The sequence below is a fragment of the Pinus tabuliformis genome, chromosome 4_2 (assembly GCF_031772625.1).
Source record: "Pinus tabuliformis cultivar Carrire ecotype Pingquan chromosome 4_2, CPIR1, whole genome shotgun sequence".
NCBI lineage: Eukaryota > Viridiplantae > Streptophyta > Pinopsida > Pinales > Pinaceae > Pinus > Pinus tabuliformis.
Window position 1 is genome coordinate 379,064,236 of NC_142304.1, and position 16,802 is coordinate 379,081,037.

The window sequence follows — 16,802 nt, forward strand, 5'->3', positions numbered from 1 at the left end:
TTTATAGGTTTTCTAGTTTTTTATTTCAATTGCTTGCTGGTTTTTATAAATTTTCCCTGATTTTCTTTTTTCAGACCCTTGTTGAGTTATTGTTAAGTCCAACTTTTGCAACACTGGTGAAAAATATTTTATTATGTATATTAATGAATTTTAGTTGTACCTTGTCGAATATAAGGCAAAATATCTTGGAACATTTCTGAATTCTACATTAAGAAAGCTATAAGAAAGGCCCATTGTTGCAAACTTTTCTACATAGCTCAAGGTGTCACTGTAGTTGTAATATAGTTGCTTTCAAATTTTTGATAAATGGAAAACATCAATGCCCTATTTTTGTAAATCTACATCAGTCTAAAAAGTCAAAACATTGGAATAAACTCATTTCTAATAGATCTGACATGTTTCCGATGGAGAAATTAGGGTCAACTTCTCTTCATATTTAATATGAAAATTATTTATATGCTTGTCTAAGGTGAATTTTATGGCTTCTTCAGTGCAACAATACAACATATTGATGATTCGGTCTTGTTGTAGATTCCTCACTCTTGTGCATATTTGATCTTGCTCTAGATTAGTCTTTCAAGCTATTTATGACATCACTCTATCCTTGAAGTCTAGAAGGTGAGTATTATGCAAGGCTACTTGCATTACGACTAGAATGGAGCAACATTTCTTGGTTTAAGCCTATTTTCTTCCCAAGATATGTTTCAAATGACACCTATAGAAGCATCACATATTATTCCAGTAGTGAGGCCCCTTGAACAGTACTCTGTGACAACTTTGTGAAAGTGAATTTGAAGGTGACATTGGCATGAGAAAAAGCACTTATATTCATTAAAGTTACCAGCAGTATTCCCTAATCTTATATAGCAGCTCAGCCCTCCACACGAGCACCAAGTGATCTACTTTCAAATGATGACTATGTAGTGGTTTGAGAATTGGATTATGGCAACACTTTGGAAACTCTTTTCAGGAGATAGAAACAAGTACTAACAACACTAAGAAAGCCATATGTATACCTCACTTTGGGACCTTCTCTACGAAATTTTTGTAATTATTCTTTGACCAACATAAAAGGTATCATGCCAGCATTTAAGAAATACTAGTTATGGGCTTGGATCTATTGACAATGACAGAAAAAGAGCCTATTTATGAGTAATTGCAACAATCCACTTGGAATAGTCTATATTGTGTAAGGATGCTCTCCTTTTAAGAAACACTCACGTAGCAGCCAAAATTTGTTCCACTTTGATAGGTGTTATTGACATCCCTTTGAAAAATGGTCTTGGACTAGACGAGATCTGATGTCTAGAGAACGAAATCTAATCAAAGATTTGAGGTAGCACAGGAAAATGAAATACTAGTGAAGGTCAAATCATTTTATGTTAATAGTTAAGCTAGATGTTCAACAATCCAAAGAGGAGGCATAAAGAAATTATACAATATAGCATCTAATGTAGGCTCTAGAGATAAGAATAGATGGTTTTCCCTTTAGTTTTGACTGGATGAAACATGCAAAAATCATCAATGTTCGTGCAAGGATATCTCCACCGAATTTTAAAATAAATAAAAGCACAGTTGGCCCAAAAAGTAGCTTTGTTAAAAGGAATAAAGCTAAACTGAGAGGGTTTTGTTTGAATAGTATGACCTGAAGATATATCTAGATAATACCCATCCATGGAGAAAGGAAAAATTTGACACAATGTCAAGTGTGCATTATAAACATAATAATCCAAAACTCAAGATTCATATTATAGGCAATGGTGCCCCCCCCCCTTCCTTGCTTGGTTATCCCGTTGATCCCTGATCACTGGAATCTCCCTCGACAGCTTGAACCCATGCACCAATCCCTGCATGTGCTAACCCTAGGCCTCAACAAAAAAATGAAAAAGGTATGAAGCAACATCCTGCTCAACTTCTGGATTAAATCTGTGTAGCCTATGCCTAGATCTAAACACGCATATGATAATGAGGAAGGAATAAGGTGCCAATGGGGAGGCATAGGTAATGGGAATACAACTAGGTTATACCTATAATAGGATTTTTGAACATCATGCTAATACTTCACCCTTTTGAGATGGTGTTGACTCTGCTCATAACATAAAATATATTGCATAAATTCCAATGTAATTTTAAAATAAAAACACAACTGATTATTCAATTGAATACTACCCATGTACAAAGTAAAACAATAAAGTTTAGGAAGAAATTTACAGGTTACTCTAATCTCCCAATGTGAGTTGCATCTTTTCCAAAGCTTCAACAAGCACATCCAAGCAAAAAATAGTCAATATCGTCAGTTTCAACATCAATACCTAGTTGACCACAGATTCAGAAAGTATTTCAATGTTTACTCAACAATTCAACACCAAATAGGGGGATCCGATAATCTCCAATGCAGTTTGAAGAGGGGGATAATCTCCAATTTAGTGCGAAGAGGGGGATCAAATAATCTCCAGTTCACGAGTCACGAATATCCAACTATACAAATTTATAGTGTCTAAACAGAACAACAAAGAGGGGGTCATATTTACAGTGCAAACCCTGAAAATAAGGTACACAGGGAGAGCACGGATCAATAAAGGGTCCAAGGAATACAAGAACAACAGAAAGAAAAAGAAAAAATTGATCCAGAAGACCACAAACAAACCTAGGAGAACAAACCAAGCTCATACACTCTTTTATAAACATCTATCAAGGAGAAATCACACCCCATATATCACGGAGAAAGGAAGGTCATCGATTAGATGAGAATACAAACCCAAAGGCTATAAGGGACCCAGGATGTTGGTCAAATGCAGTGTGAATTCATCGAATCAAATTGCTAACCCCTAGCCCTAAAATCTAGGGTGAATTCAACCTATTTTTTCTTTTCCCAGGAATGGAGAGGGTGAAAATGTAATTTCATTTTATATAAATAAGATTACAAATTTTCCCCTTAGAGCAAAAAGATTATTGAAACTTCAATTAATTATTCGCCATCTTTGAGAGTCCAACGTTTTTCTCTTATTGAAGACTTATCAACCATTTCTAAGAGTCTGATGTTTGCTTCAATAAGAATCTGATGTGTGTGTTTTCATGATGAATGGATTCAACAACTACTTTTCCATCTGATCTTTAAATCACTGAAAAACTAAAAATAACTGTCAGGTAATGAAAGATTAAAAGAAACCTAATTTTTAACTTGTGAGATCAGTGCATCATCAAAGATCCTAAAAAGATACACAATTTGATGGGGAATGGTGGTTGGCAGAGCCTTTTTTTCCAGTTTTTGGATTGATCCCCGATTAAACTGCGGTGCATCGATCCAGGCTAGTTTGAAGGAACAGTTATTATAAACATGAACTAAGTTCACATAACCTCTAAAGCAAAATAGAATAATAAACAATGTAAAGGCCTTCATGAAAGAGCAAATGTGTAAACTATGTGACAAAAGAACAATAAAATATATAATTTTACAATAAATAAAAGTACAATATATCAATCATCAAATTTCCAAATGCATATATATAACTAAATTTGGAAAAAAATGTTCCAAGTTACATCGTTCACATCACCTCCAAAAGAAAAAGAGAAGAATATATACAATGCAAAGAACTTCATGAAAGAGCAAACTATGCAACAAAAGAAAAATAAAACATATAATTTCAAAGTCAATGGATTGAAAGACTTCATCATCAAATTGCCAAAATCATAGATACCTAAAATTGTAGCACATAATGTTTAACCATTTTACCTCGAGGAAAATGGAATCTGTACTTCAGAAAAAACAAATTGCTCAATATTGTTTTGAGGACTTATTTGCATACCAAATTAGTTAAAATTGTACAATTATACTAGTTTCTATAGCACACCAATTACAAGAGCTAAGATAAAATGAGCAACCTGTAGGCGTAAAAAAATAGATTCTCGCAATGCTATCAAAATTTGGGAATAAGGGCATTAAATAAAACTTCTGCTCGGACAAAAAATACATTGAAAGAATAGCTGACAGGGAGACATATGATTCAAGTTTCCAATTATGTAGGACTTCGAAGGAAAAACTCTTGCTCTGAAATTCATTTTCTCAATAAAAGAGGCATTAGTTATAAAAAATGCATCCTTTAGAATTTGGTATTATACCATAAACATGCTTTAAGACTATTACCTGTCACTACTACTTTTTGGGACTCTCTGATTTTAGTTTTTTCTTTTTGCCTCCAATACAAGTATCCTCTGTGTACTCACTGGATCTAGAGCTACGATATTCTGGATCATTGGAATCAAAAGCCCCACTTTCTTCTAAGCTTTTTGAATATGAAGTAGTTGGAGTTCCATTTAGATTTCTCTCTTTCAGGGACATTTTTCGACCCTTGGTCAAAGGCTCCTCACCTTCAAAAGAGATTCCACTTGCCACATGTGAACTTCTATACCTAGTACTTCCCAATGATGTTCCCAGGTTATGAAAAATTCCTTCTCCTGGAACATGGATTCAAAGTTTATCTGGTAAGTTACTAAATGGAATAGATAAATAACAAGAAGTAGGTACCCTATTTGATTGTAAAAAAATAGCCTCAAATATAACCTAATCATGAAAAAAACTGAAATTAAGGATAATATAAACATTTACTTTGAGAGTCTTGAACCTGGGAAGCTGAAAAGCTAACTGAGCTATCTGCTACTCTGAACGCATCCCCATTTTCATTAGTGGATTTTAATGGTGACTATTACCTATCACTACTAATTTTTGGGACTCTCTAATTTTAGTTTTTTCTTTTTACCTCCAATACAAGTATCCTATGTGTACTCACTGGCTCTAGGGCTATGATATTCTGGATCACTAGAATCATAAGCCCCACTTTCTTCTAAGATTTTTGAATATGAAGCAGTTAGAGTTCCATCTGGCTTTCTCTCTTTCAAGGACATTTTTTGACCCTTGGTCAAAGGCTCCTCACCTTTAAAAGAGATTCCACTTGCCACATGTGAACTTCTATACCTATTACTTCCCAATTATGTTCCCTAGTTATGAGAAATGCCTTCTCCTAGAACAGGGATTCAAAGTTTATGTGGTAAGTTACTAAATTGAATAGCTAAATAACAAGAAGCAGGTACCCTATCTGATTGTAATAAAATAGCCTCGAATATAACCTAATCATGACATCAACTGAAATTAAGGATAATATAAACATTTACTTTGAGAGTCTTGAACCTGGGAAGCTGAAAAGCTAACTGGGATATCTGCTACTATGAACGCATCCCCATTTTCATTAGTGGATTTTAGTAGTGATTATTACTTGTCACTAGTACTTTTTGGGACTCTCTAATTTTAGTTTTTTCTTTTTGCCTCCAATACAAGTATCCTCTGTGTACTCACTGGCTCTAGGGCTATGATATTCTGGATCACTAGAATCATAAGCCCCACTTTCTTCTAAGATTTTGAATATGAAGCAGTTGGAGTTCCATCTAGATTTCTCTCTTTCAGGGACATTTTTTGACCCTTCATCAAAGGATCCTTACCTTCAAAAGAGATTCCACTTGCCACATGTGAACTTCTATACCTAGTACTTCCCAATGATGTTCCCTGGTTATGAGAAATGACCTCTCTTGTAATAGGGATTCAAAGTTTATCTCGTAAGTTACTAAAAGGAATAGCTAAATAACAAGAAGCAGGTACCACCCTATCTGATTGTAACAAAATAGCCTCAAATATAACCTAATCATGACAACAACTAGAATTAAGGATAATATAAACATTTACTTTGAGAGTCTTGAACCTGGGAAGCTGAAAAGCTAATCGAGCTATCTGCTACTCTGAATGCATCCCCATTTTCATTAGTGGATTTTAGTAGTGACTATTACTTGTCACTACTACTTTTTGGGACTCTATGATTTTAGTTTTTTCTTTTTGCCTCCAATACAAGTATCCGCTGTGTACTCACTGGCTCTGGGCTATGATATTCTGGATCACTAGAATCATAAGCTCCAGTTTCTTCTAAGCTTTTTGAATATGAAGCAGCTGGATTTCCATCTAGCTTTCTCTCTTTCAGGGACATTTTTCAACCCTTGGTCAAAGGCTCCTCACCTTCAAAAGAGATTCCACTTGCCACACGTGAACTTCTATACCCAGTACTTCCTAATGATGTTCCTTGGTTATGAGAAATGCCCTCTCCTGGAACATGGATTCAAAGTTTATCTGGTAAGTTACTAAATGGAATAGCTAATTAACAAGAAGAAATTACCCTATCTGATTGTAATAAAATAGCCTCGAATATAACCTAATCATGACAACAACTGAAATTAAGGATAATATAAACATTTACTTTGAGAGTATTGAACTTGGGAAGTTGAAAAGCTAACTGAGCTATCTGCTACTCTGAACGCATCCCCATTTTCATTAGTGGATTTCAGTAGGCAAATATGGCGGGCAATCTTTCGAACTGCATCCACCAAAAAATAGAGAAATTTAACATTATAACAATCACCTCATTGTGGATGGTTTGCTCTGCACTCTTTTCTTAGCTTTATTGAAAAAAATACAAGCCCTATTATAATAAATAAAATTGATTAATACATATATAAAATAGTGATTCATTTATACTTTTCAGGAAAAAGGCATCAGGTAGATAAAAAGCTTCAAACCTTATCACTCGGAATTATTGCCATCAAGCTCCCTATTAAATTGTCAAACTAAGGTATGAAATCAAATAAAGAACAAGTCAGGAACTAAAACTTCAAGGGATCAATTATTCTCACCACCCATAGATTTTGAGGAGCTAGGCATAAAAGAAAAACATTATGTTCCCCACTTTCCTAGACCAAACATATCATATGACTTACCTGCTTACACAAAGAAAAAACATGAGAGATTTCAAAGAGAAAGTAATCAATTGTGCATGCCAGCGTAAAGGGTTACATAAAATATTTCTAACTCTACTCTAAGAAGAATCATTACAGTAATATTAAAAATCCAGTCACACCAATATGCGAAGGAGACAATCTAATGAGTATAAGAAACAAAAATTTATATACAAGAGAATTTACCTACAGAGAAAAATTTGGGCAGCTCTTCCAGCTATATGGATAAATGAAGGTATCTATTCAAAAGATAAATAGTTGCCCCAACCTGAATGTTATTTCCATTTATAATAGAAAAATTGTAATGGAGAATAGTATGTTTTCTTGGCAAAATACAGTGAAATTTATCTATGCCACTAAAATCCGCTACAACCAGAATCATGTGAGCTAACGACTCTGTTAAAATAGTAACAAAAACTTTGCATAAACAGTAAAAACATAACAGCAAAACAAATAAATTTGGAGTATAAACTAACTGTAGGATTTTAAGTGGAGAAAACCCTTGTCTAGCTAAATCAGTTTCAGTGTGGTTGCACCTTACTTGGAATGCCAAACCCCTTCAGAAATGGTCCAAATGGAGGATTTCGATGGTTGTGGCTTACCGAGAATGCCAAACCCTGGTGCTGCTTGCAATGAGTCACCAAGAAATGGAGGATTCCACACAAAATGTATACCCTGGTCCCTGACATTGCTAGAAAGACCAATTCAGAAATCAGACATAGAGAATTTGTGAACTGAGGAATCTGAAACTAAAATTTATACACCTTATACACCCTTGCCATCGATGAAAGCCAAATTTGAAAACAAGGAGCCGTTCACCCTTGCCCTCCATTTGAAAACCAAAAAATTAGGGCGATCGGGACCAAATCAAACCTCCCAAACTAGAAAAACTAGAGAATTGGTGATTCCAAACAAATTTAACATTGCAAATAGAAAATCGGGTGATTGTAAGGGAATATAATCTCCCGAACCGGGCGAATCGGGCCAAATGAGCCTTTGCAGGGTTTATCCACCTTTTTTTGGCTAAAATAAAAAGGAAGAATTATTTTGTAAATAAAAGTTGGGAAAACTATATGAAAAGTGTGTTTTATAAAATTTTCTTCCCCTCTAAAATGCAAAACCCGTTAATTTTGCCCTTGGGCTAAAATTCGCCCCTAAAATTTACCATGGCATATACCATATCATGTACTTTGAGGACTACTCTAGGGCACCTCTCTTTTATGTATGAATAGTTTTATTGGTGTACATTGTGACATATATCCACATTATATATCTTTGTGGCTATGATATTTTTATTGATTGCATGGATCCACTATGTATTTCTTCATGGCCATCTACTAGAATTTCATGTCGTGGATTGTAGTGTATAATTTTGGTAGCCATGTTTAGTTCTTATTTATGCCAAGCATGGGTATGTCTTCCTTGAGGATGATCTATTTATAATTGAGACTTGGTTATTATGTTTGATCCATTATGATTTGTGACTCCTTCCTTGCATTTTGATACCTAGTTGTAATGCATTTTGATTATCAGTTTCTCATCTAACTTCATGCATTTAGGGGCATCTATTATACTTATATTTACCATCATAAGAATTGCAAGGAAATTGCCAGATTTCATAGGGACATAATTGCATAATTCAGTAATTTTTCATAATTATTTTGTCACGGTTTCATAATTATGAAATAATAATTATTTCATAATTGAGAAGGTTCATAGTGAGCTCGGAAAATCTCATAATTGAGCATGAAAGTTGCATGAATTGTAATTGGTTGGTTCACATTCCATCATGTTTATCCATGAGTTGTATCCACCCAATTCACATGCCATCTAAATTCTCTTGTCCCTAAGTGTCCAGATATATCCTCCCATATTTAGGAAAATCCTATATAATTAGACCCTCTCATGGGTGGGGGAAGAGGAGAAAATTATTATAGTGTATTATTATGTTGGAGGATTTATACTAGGAGATCCTTCCATGTTGCATATATGTGTCCAGTATATGTGTGCTGTTAAAGGAAGGAGGAAATTCAAGGGATTGGAGAGGAACACTTGACTACTAAGATGTAATATTTTCATTGTACTATTCATTTATATAGGTAATTGTTATGCAACCAACTCACAAAATAGAAGGAAAGATAGATCAATGACTTCAAACTCAGCCTCTTTGAGGGGGAAACCTCCTTTACATTACACAAATGAATAATTCTTGGATGATACAAATGACAATACCTCCTTTCTATATATAGGAGTTTCAGGGGTCACAATATAATCAAAGCCTACATAAAAATAATATTTTAAGGGCACAACAATAACAATAGTGGGCTTCTATGGGTCACAATAATAACAATATGGGGACTACATGGGCACAACAATACAATAAGGGGGTTGCCCTAATAACAATAAGGGGCTACACTAGTAGTATAGGGATGTAATATTCCACTCTCCTCCAAAAAAGTGTTTTCCTCAATGCTTGAGTAGTTCTGGATGCTTTTGTATAAAATTATCATCCTCCCATGTAGAACCTTCAACAGTTAAGTTCTTCCAATTGATGAGATACTTTGAAATTGTTCGATTTCGTAGTTGTCGGGTTCTTATTTCCGTCACTGCTTCAGGTTCCAATAATATTTTTCCTTCCTTGTCAATTTCTAACAATATTGTTGGAACTGGGAGCTTGTCACCTATAACCTTCTTTAAGCATGAAACATGGACAACTGGGTGCACTCAGGAAGATGCAGGAAGCTCCAATTTGTATGCCATAGTACCAATATTTTGCAACACCTTGTAAGGACCATAGTACTTTGGTGATAATTTATTGTCATTCTTAGCTTTATTGAGGGACATTTGGTTGTATGGTTATAGTCGCAAAAATACCTAGTTGCCTACATCAAAACTTATTTCGATGAGTTGTTGATCTACCTATTGTTTCATTTGATTATGCAGCAAAGTGAGGTTATCCTTTGAGAGTTGGAGAACTTGACGTTGTTGATGCTTGATGTGATCTTCCACTACTTGAACCTTAGAATTTTCTCTTAAAGATGATGTGATGGATGGTGGATGATATCCATAAAGTGCCATAAATAAAGTCATTTTTGCTGAAGCGTTATACAACCATTCAATCAAAGGTAACCACTTGACCCATTATGTTTGTTTATCAGATATGAAGCAATGAAGATATCCTTCCAAACATTTGTTCACTATCTCTATTTGTCCATCTATCTTGAGAGTTTGAGGAGTGGTAATTCCTACCAATGCATTACAAGATATGGTCAGATTCATTTCTTCTTTCTTTGGGGTTGGTTTCTAGTGTATATACTTTTCTTTTGAAATTTCTTTATCCTTTTCTTCCTCCTCTTCATAATCTATGTAAGACAATTTCTTCTCAGCACACTTATGACCTTTCGTGTATTTGTTATCGCAACTGTAACAAAGCCCTTTTTCTCCTTTTTCTTCCAATTGTTGTGGTGTAAACCTTGTAGGTTGGTAAGGCTAGGAGTAACAACACTTCCATCTTTATAGTTATGAGTGGTAGGCTTCCTTGTTGCCATAATTTTGCTTTCAATTTTTCTTGCCAACCTAAATGCCTTCTCCAATGAACTAGGTTCCCAAAGGAAAACCTCATGTTGGATGTTATCCTTTAAAGTACCTATGAATACTTCAATCCTATGCTTGTTTGGAATATCATTTACCCTTGTATTCAATTTTTGGAAGTCCTCAATGTTCTTTGCCACTGAACCCTTTTGTTTGAGATTTATCAATTGGCTAAAGAAGGTGTTGCTCTTTGTATCCTCATAATGTGCTACCATTTCCTCCATGAAAAATGACTAGGTGACAAGTTTTTTATGAGAACAAAGCCCTTTATACCATACAAAATAATTTGGTTCTAAATATAAATATTCAATACATACCTTTTGTAATGGTTGCACATCATGTAGATCAAAATATTTCTCCATCTGTAGTATCCAAGTTACCAGATCCTTGCCATCAAACTTCCTCATATCTATCTTTGGAATATTGTGGGTCTTCAATCCAATGTTAGATTCTTTGAAATCATGATTAACATTTTTTTGTTCTCATCATGAATTTCGTTTACTACTTTTTCGTCCTTAGGAAGCCTTTCTTGTAGCAACTTTTTCCAACCTTCCTTCAAACCTTCCCTGTCTTTCTTCAAATATTCCATGTTTCCTTTCAATTTTTCTTCTATACAATCGATATTAGCTTCCATGCCATAGATAAAATAATTTATGTTAGCTTCGATCACATTCTTCAAATCATCCATCCAATTTTGCTTACTGGGTGTTTCTATTTTCTTGATTTGAGTCATTCTTTTTCTTGCTTTTAGGAGCCCGATATTGAAACAATTGTAAATATGTAATTTTGGATCTCCAAGTTCTTAAATTTTGTTATGTGGTAGCCCTATGAGTCCTCTTTCCAATCCCAGAAGTCTGATCGAGATTAGATTCTCCAAGAAAGAGTTATACTCAAAATTCTACAATGACCTGATTATAGTTTGGTTCAATAGAGTGAACTTGTACGAAGTTTGATGTGTCACTATTTTGAACTTTGGCCTTGAAAATCATACCAAAAAACCTAAAAACCATCCTATTTCTTTCAATATTTATGGAATTTGAATTTGATGCTAAGAGAGAAAGTTATGATAATTTTCCCAAGGTCACCTATTTGATATGGAAATCAGGAGCTTGCAAAAACCCTAACTTCCTTGGATCATATATCCAAAAATATAGCGATACAAGATCAGAAATTTGGACAAGAGGTTCAGAAATATTACATCTCAAATGGGTTTTAATTTAAGCTTCTAAAACTTCCTAGAAAACAATTTATAGAGAAACTTCCACGATGACCTGTTTGAAGCAGTGAAACCCTAGAATCCAAAGCTTTGATACCAAATGCTATGCAACCAACTCAAAAAATTGAAGAAGAAATAGATCAACAAATTCAAAATTAGCCTATTTGAGGGGGAAAACTCCTTTACATTACACAAATGAACAATTCTTTAATAATACAAATGACTAGAACTCCTTTCTATATATAGGAGTCTAAGGGGTCATAATATAATCAAAGCCTACATAACAATAATATTGTAAGGGCACATAATAACAATAATGGGCTTCTATGGGGAATAATAATAACAATATGGGGACTACATGGGCACAAAAATACAATAATGGGGTTTCAATAATAATAATAAGGGGCTACACTAGTAGTATAGGGACATAACAATAACTGATATTTTTTCACTTGTTGGAGGGGAGGTTAATCAACCCAGTAGACTAGGTTAGTCGAGTCAACTATTAAGAATGTATTGTAAGGTTGCTTACTCCTTAGTTGAGTCGACTGAGCAAGTCGATCTGGTCAAGTCACTTGAGATAGTTAAATTTTTGTAAGTATTTACTCAAGGATATAAATATGAATGTACTCGACTCTATGTGATGGATTGGTTGTTGAGGATATATTTATACAAGTGTTCTTTTGCTGGCTCTCTACTACTTTTGTGTCTCTTTTCTCTTCCATGTGATGCATATAACTCTTTAATATTACTCGATGTTCCATCCTACTATTCACCAATTCATACTTTTTGCTAGATTACAACATCGGTTTTATTGTTGTTAGTGTTGGACCTTAGTGTGTACAATATGCATGTAAAAAATTTAACATTGGAAGAGAGACAAGAGTGGTGGGAGAGAAATATTAACAATTACTTGAAGAACTATGTGAGAAATTGATTATATATTATACAAGTTAGAGCACACTTTTTCACGGAGGAACACAAGAATTTTATTTAATTAGGCCTAGTTGAAATAAAGAAATATCTCGACTTCTTACCTAATGCAATAGACACAACCTGATGGTCGATTAAATTTAAATTTAAATAACATAGGAAGGATAAATTTGCATGAGTGGGTAGTGTTAGTGTTACAGGGAAAAGTGTCTACACAGAACTGTTTATCCCACTAAGGTGTGGTAGCTACCTTAGAAACAAACAAAGTAAAGCTACTTTCGTTTTTCCTTTATGAAATATAGATGAGAGAAGAACAAAGGAGACCAACCTCTGTCTTGTGCTTATCTCCTAGTTCGATTCCTCTCTCTCCTGATAGTCCTTCGCTACTTGCCTCCTTGTACGCCCAGCTTCACAGAGTACTTGTAGGATCAAAGTAGCATAACACTATACAAGAACATGGATCTATAATCATAAACAATCTAGGATCAGATGTAAATTGACCATACAAATGCATAAAACATAAATGACACAAGAGTATGGAGGAAAACTTGAATAGATTTTATTGATAATCACGAAAGAGCCAAGGGAGTTACAACCAGTTGTTCTGACCCAACATCATCCTCTCAACAAGTAAGCCCTTCTTCACCTCATACAAAGCTTAGATCACCCAACACTATGATGTTGTCTCAAGAAACCAACAACAATTCCTTACAAGATGCAAAATTCCAGCCCCTGGATCTCTGGGATGAGGGATCCATATATAGATATCTGTAAGGGAGATGAGTCAGCTTGTGATTTGATTAGTGTCTTCCCTCTGATAGTTCTTGCTTCCACTTGGAGATTGATGATCTCTTACTCATCCTTGGTCGAATTCAGAGAGGCAAGTGTCACAGGAGAAGTTTCTGGAAGATTCCATGCCTCTCCACCTCACGGATTGACACTGCCATTTGTCACTTCTCGCCCATCGCACCCCATAGAAGGGCTTTTTGAAATGCAACACACCCATAGAGTGTACTTAGGTGAGATGCAACACACTTTGCCTATGGAGCAGCTGAAATGATCCTGTTTTGACCAGTTCTGAGCAGTTTTTCATGGAGAACTTCTGGGAGAAGCTGTAATCAGTTGACCTTGTTCCTTTAGGGGTTAGAACAACACTTTTAGGGACTTAGGAGCCCTTGGTTTATGGACATTTTATGCTTGGGGTTGCAGTGCCCAAAAATGTCTATAACAGTTGCCCCCTAAAGCATGAGGTCGTTAATCTTTTGATGTCGGGTGAAATGCTTTATTATGAGGATCCGAAGTTCTTTCAAGCTGGGAGGAGACCTGTAATAAGATACAATACAATACATTATCTTCATAATATTTTCATGATCTAGCTGAGGCAGGCATTCCCATGCTCAGCTTTATAAATTCATTTTCATGTACATAGGACAGACAATTGTCTGAGTGTAGACTGATGATTCTGGTAGAGCCATCATCCCTTTGATTGGATGATTATCTGTGCAACAATGATGTACATTTGATGTCTTTATTCCCTGAATATATATCACAGCTCGGATGGATGAAACTAAATCCTAGGTATTCAATCTCGTTCAATCTTCACTCGAAGTACAAGTCTATCCATGTGAGAGATGTTCTGGAGTCGAACATGGAAAGACATCGCTTGATTACTAGCCAATGATGTAAGCTGTTAACAGGCGCGAGAGGAATCACCGATAATGATAATGACCCTCAAGGTACTGCAGTACAATTTACGTGGTGTGAATAAAGGACTTGGCATCAAACACCACGCAAAATCTTTCGGTCGAAGGTCATTGACGTAAACCTGTCGCCAGAAGTGAGAAACTTGCCATTGAGGCATGCAAGCTTCAAAGTACTGAACGGGGTGTTCCTAGATCGACTTCTTGGATAATGAGCTGATGTCGACAAGAAGTGATCCGTCATAGGAGGGTCTTAATGAATCCCACATCAATGACATGGAACGGAGCAAATGATTTTAATGGAGGTGAAAACGATATGGTGATATAAGGTTTAGGGTGGCGGTCATGAAAGAATGGAGTGTAAATGTATTGTAGCAGGTGAGACACAGGTGTATTCTCTGAATGACTTCTCTTGAACATATCGGTGACACTGACGTGATGGATTGGTAGCATTAACCCCAAATGTGGATGGTGTGATGGGACCATGGTGATGTGACCAATGAATGAAACAACCCAACCCGACTTGGATGCGGAGTGAAAGTGTCATGTTCAAGAGCGACTTGCTACCAACAAAGTTTCTTCAAGTTTTCTTCCCAATTTTTCCCCAGTCATTGCTGACCAGTACCTCTTTATTTTTTTCAAGCTTGAGGAGGATAACATATGCTTGTTCTATAATTTGCCCTTCTGGCAAACCCATCGCTATGTTTTAACGAGCCTAGCGATAGTGAAACTTGTTCTTGTCTGCTATGGACAAGTTTGTCGCTATTAAGTTTTAACGAGTTTAACGACAAAGATAACTCGGTCCTTTTCAATTTTAGAGAGTCTGAAAAGGGACGTAAAGGAAACTCCAAAATTCCTTTTTCGTCATCTAATCCCTTAAGTCCGAAAAAGTATAAAACAATACAGAAGGGATGAATTTTCGATACTTTTAACGAGCCGAACAAAACAAGTGCTCGATATTTTTGTGTAATAATCCCTCAGGTCCAAAAAGATTAAAATCTAAAGGAGGGATAGCACTTCCGGTCCCTTTAATGAGCTGAAGAGGCCAATGGCTCGACAATCTTTTCATATTTTACGAGTTAGTTGAAAAGAGCTTAAAGGAGACTCATATTTTGAGGAACGAGTGATAAAATTGGGTAACAGCTGATTCCAGGTAAGGTTTGGAATTTTCCAATCACGGCAGTGTTACAAGGATGGCTAGTGGGATCACTCTTCGCAGCTATTCCTCGAAATGGGTAAACAATCAAATGGAGGTGAATGATCAGCCAATACAGAGTGGAGGTGATGATGAGAACACGACCAAGGCTTTAAAGGCTGAAATACTACATTCACGATGGTTATTTACCTGGAAATAGTTCATTTTTTAATGAGCTTAAACGCGGGGAGAAACATTTGCTCATGTCTTATGTTTATTTTTTAACGAGCTTGAACTATGTGCTAAAACTGCTCGATTAATCCAGTCGTATAATAAGGATGTCTCATCTAAGATGCCATTTTTCAGAAGCTTAAACCTCGCTCCTGATCCTTTCTTTATGCAAGTTAGGAAACGACCAATCCTACGAGTTTAAAGGGTTAGAGGACCTACAAATTTAAAAAATAAATGGTCGCTCTTCGCTTGCACGCCAAAAGGTTTGCATGCCCCCAGGTATAAAATAAAGCTTCAAGGTCACCTTTCATTCTACCGACAAAACATTTGTTTTATCAGGAAAGGTCTACCTCTTTCAGGTTACCAAAGATTGTTCTATTCACACCGCAAACAAAACACTTCTTCGGCGATGTCTACCGAAATAGACAAAGGTGAGACAATCCACTCACATAACTTTGACGAGGGAATATTATTCCAGTCTAACCCCCTTTTCCAATCACGGACGGGAGTACAAACTAGTCATATATCTCTCGCGGAAACCTACCCTATACCCGAAGTTTTCCTGCCGAAGCAGACCAGGGTGCATGCCCCCTGGGTTTCAGTCATGTCCCCCGAATCACTCGCGCTCATCAGGTGGACAGACTGGAGATTGATGAGACATTCCTTGTGTGAAAAGACCATTTAGGGGTGTTATATGACTATTTTCCATGCGTGATCCGGGAAATGAAAGCTGGTCCACGAGCTTGACCACTCTTCCTTCGTGCGAAAAACACATTACTCTAAAGAGTGATGAGACAATGGCTCCCATGCAATAAATATAGTCTCGTCCAAGGCGTATATTATAATCCAGGGGTCCTTGGACTACCATTACGTTCATATGAATGGTTTTCCCTCTCAATGTTATGGGCACATTGGGAAGGATCCCTAACAGTCGACTGGTTCCTTTGTCAAAGCCTGTTAGATTTCTCATCTCAGGCAAAAGCGATGGCGAACCAAGCGCTTTCCAAGTAGTCGAGGAAAGGATACTCACAGAAGCCCCTTCATCTATGATGGTACCAACCATAACCATTCTATATATTTGAGCAATAATTCGGAATGGTACACTAGCCGGTAAACGGGGTCTGCCTAGTTGATTCCAGTCAAAGGAGACAACTAGGTTGCTTGG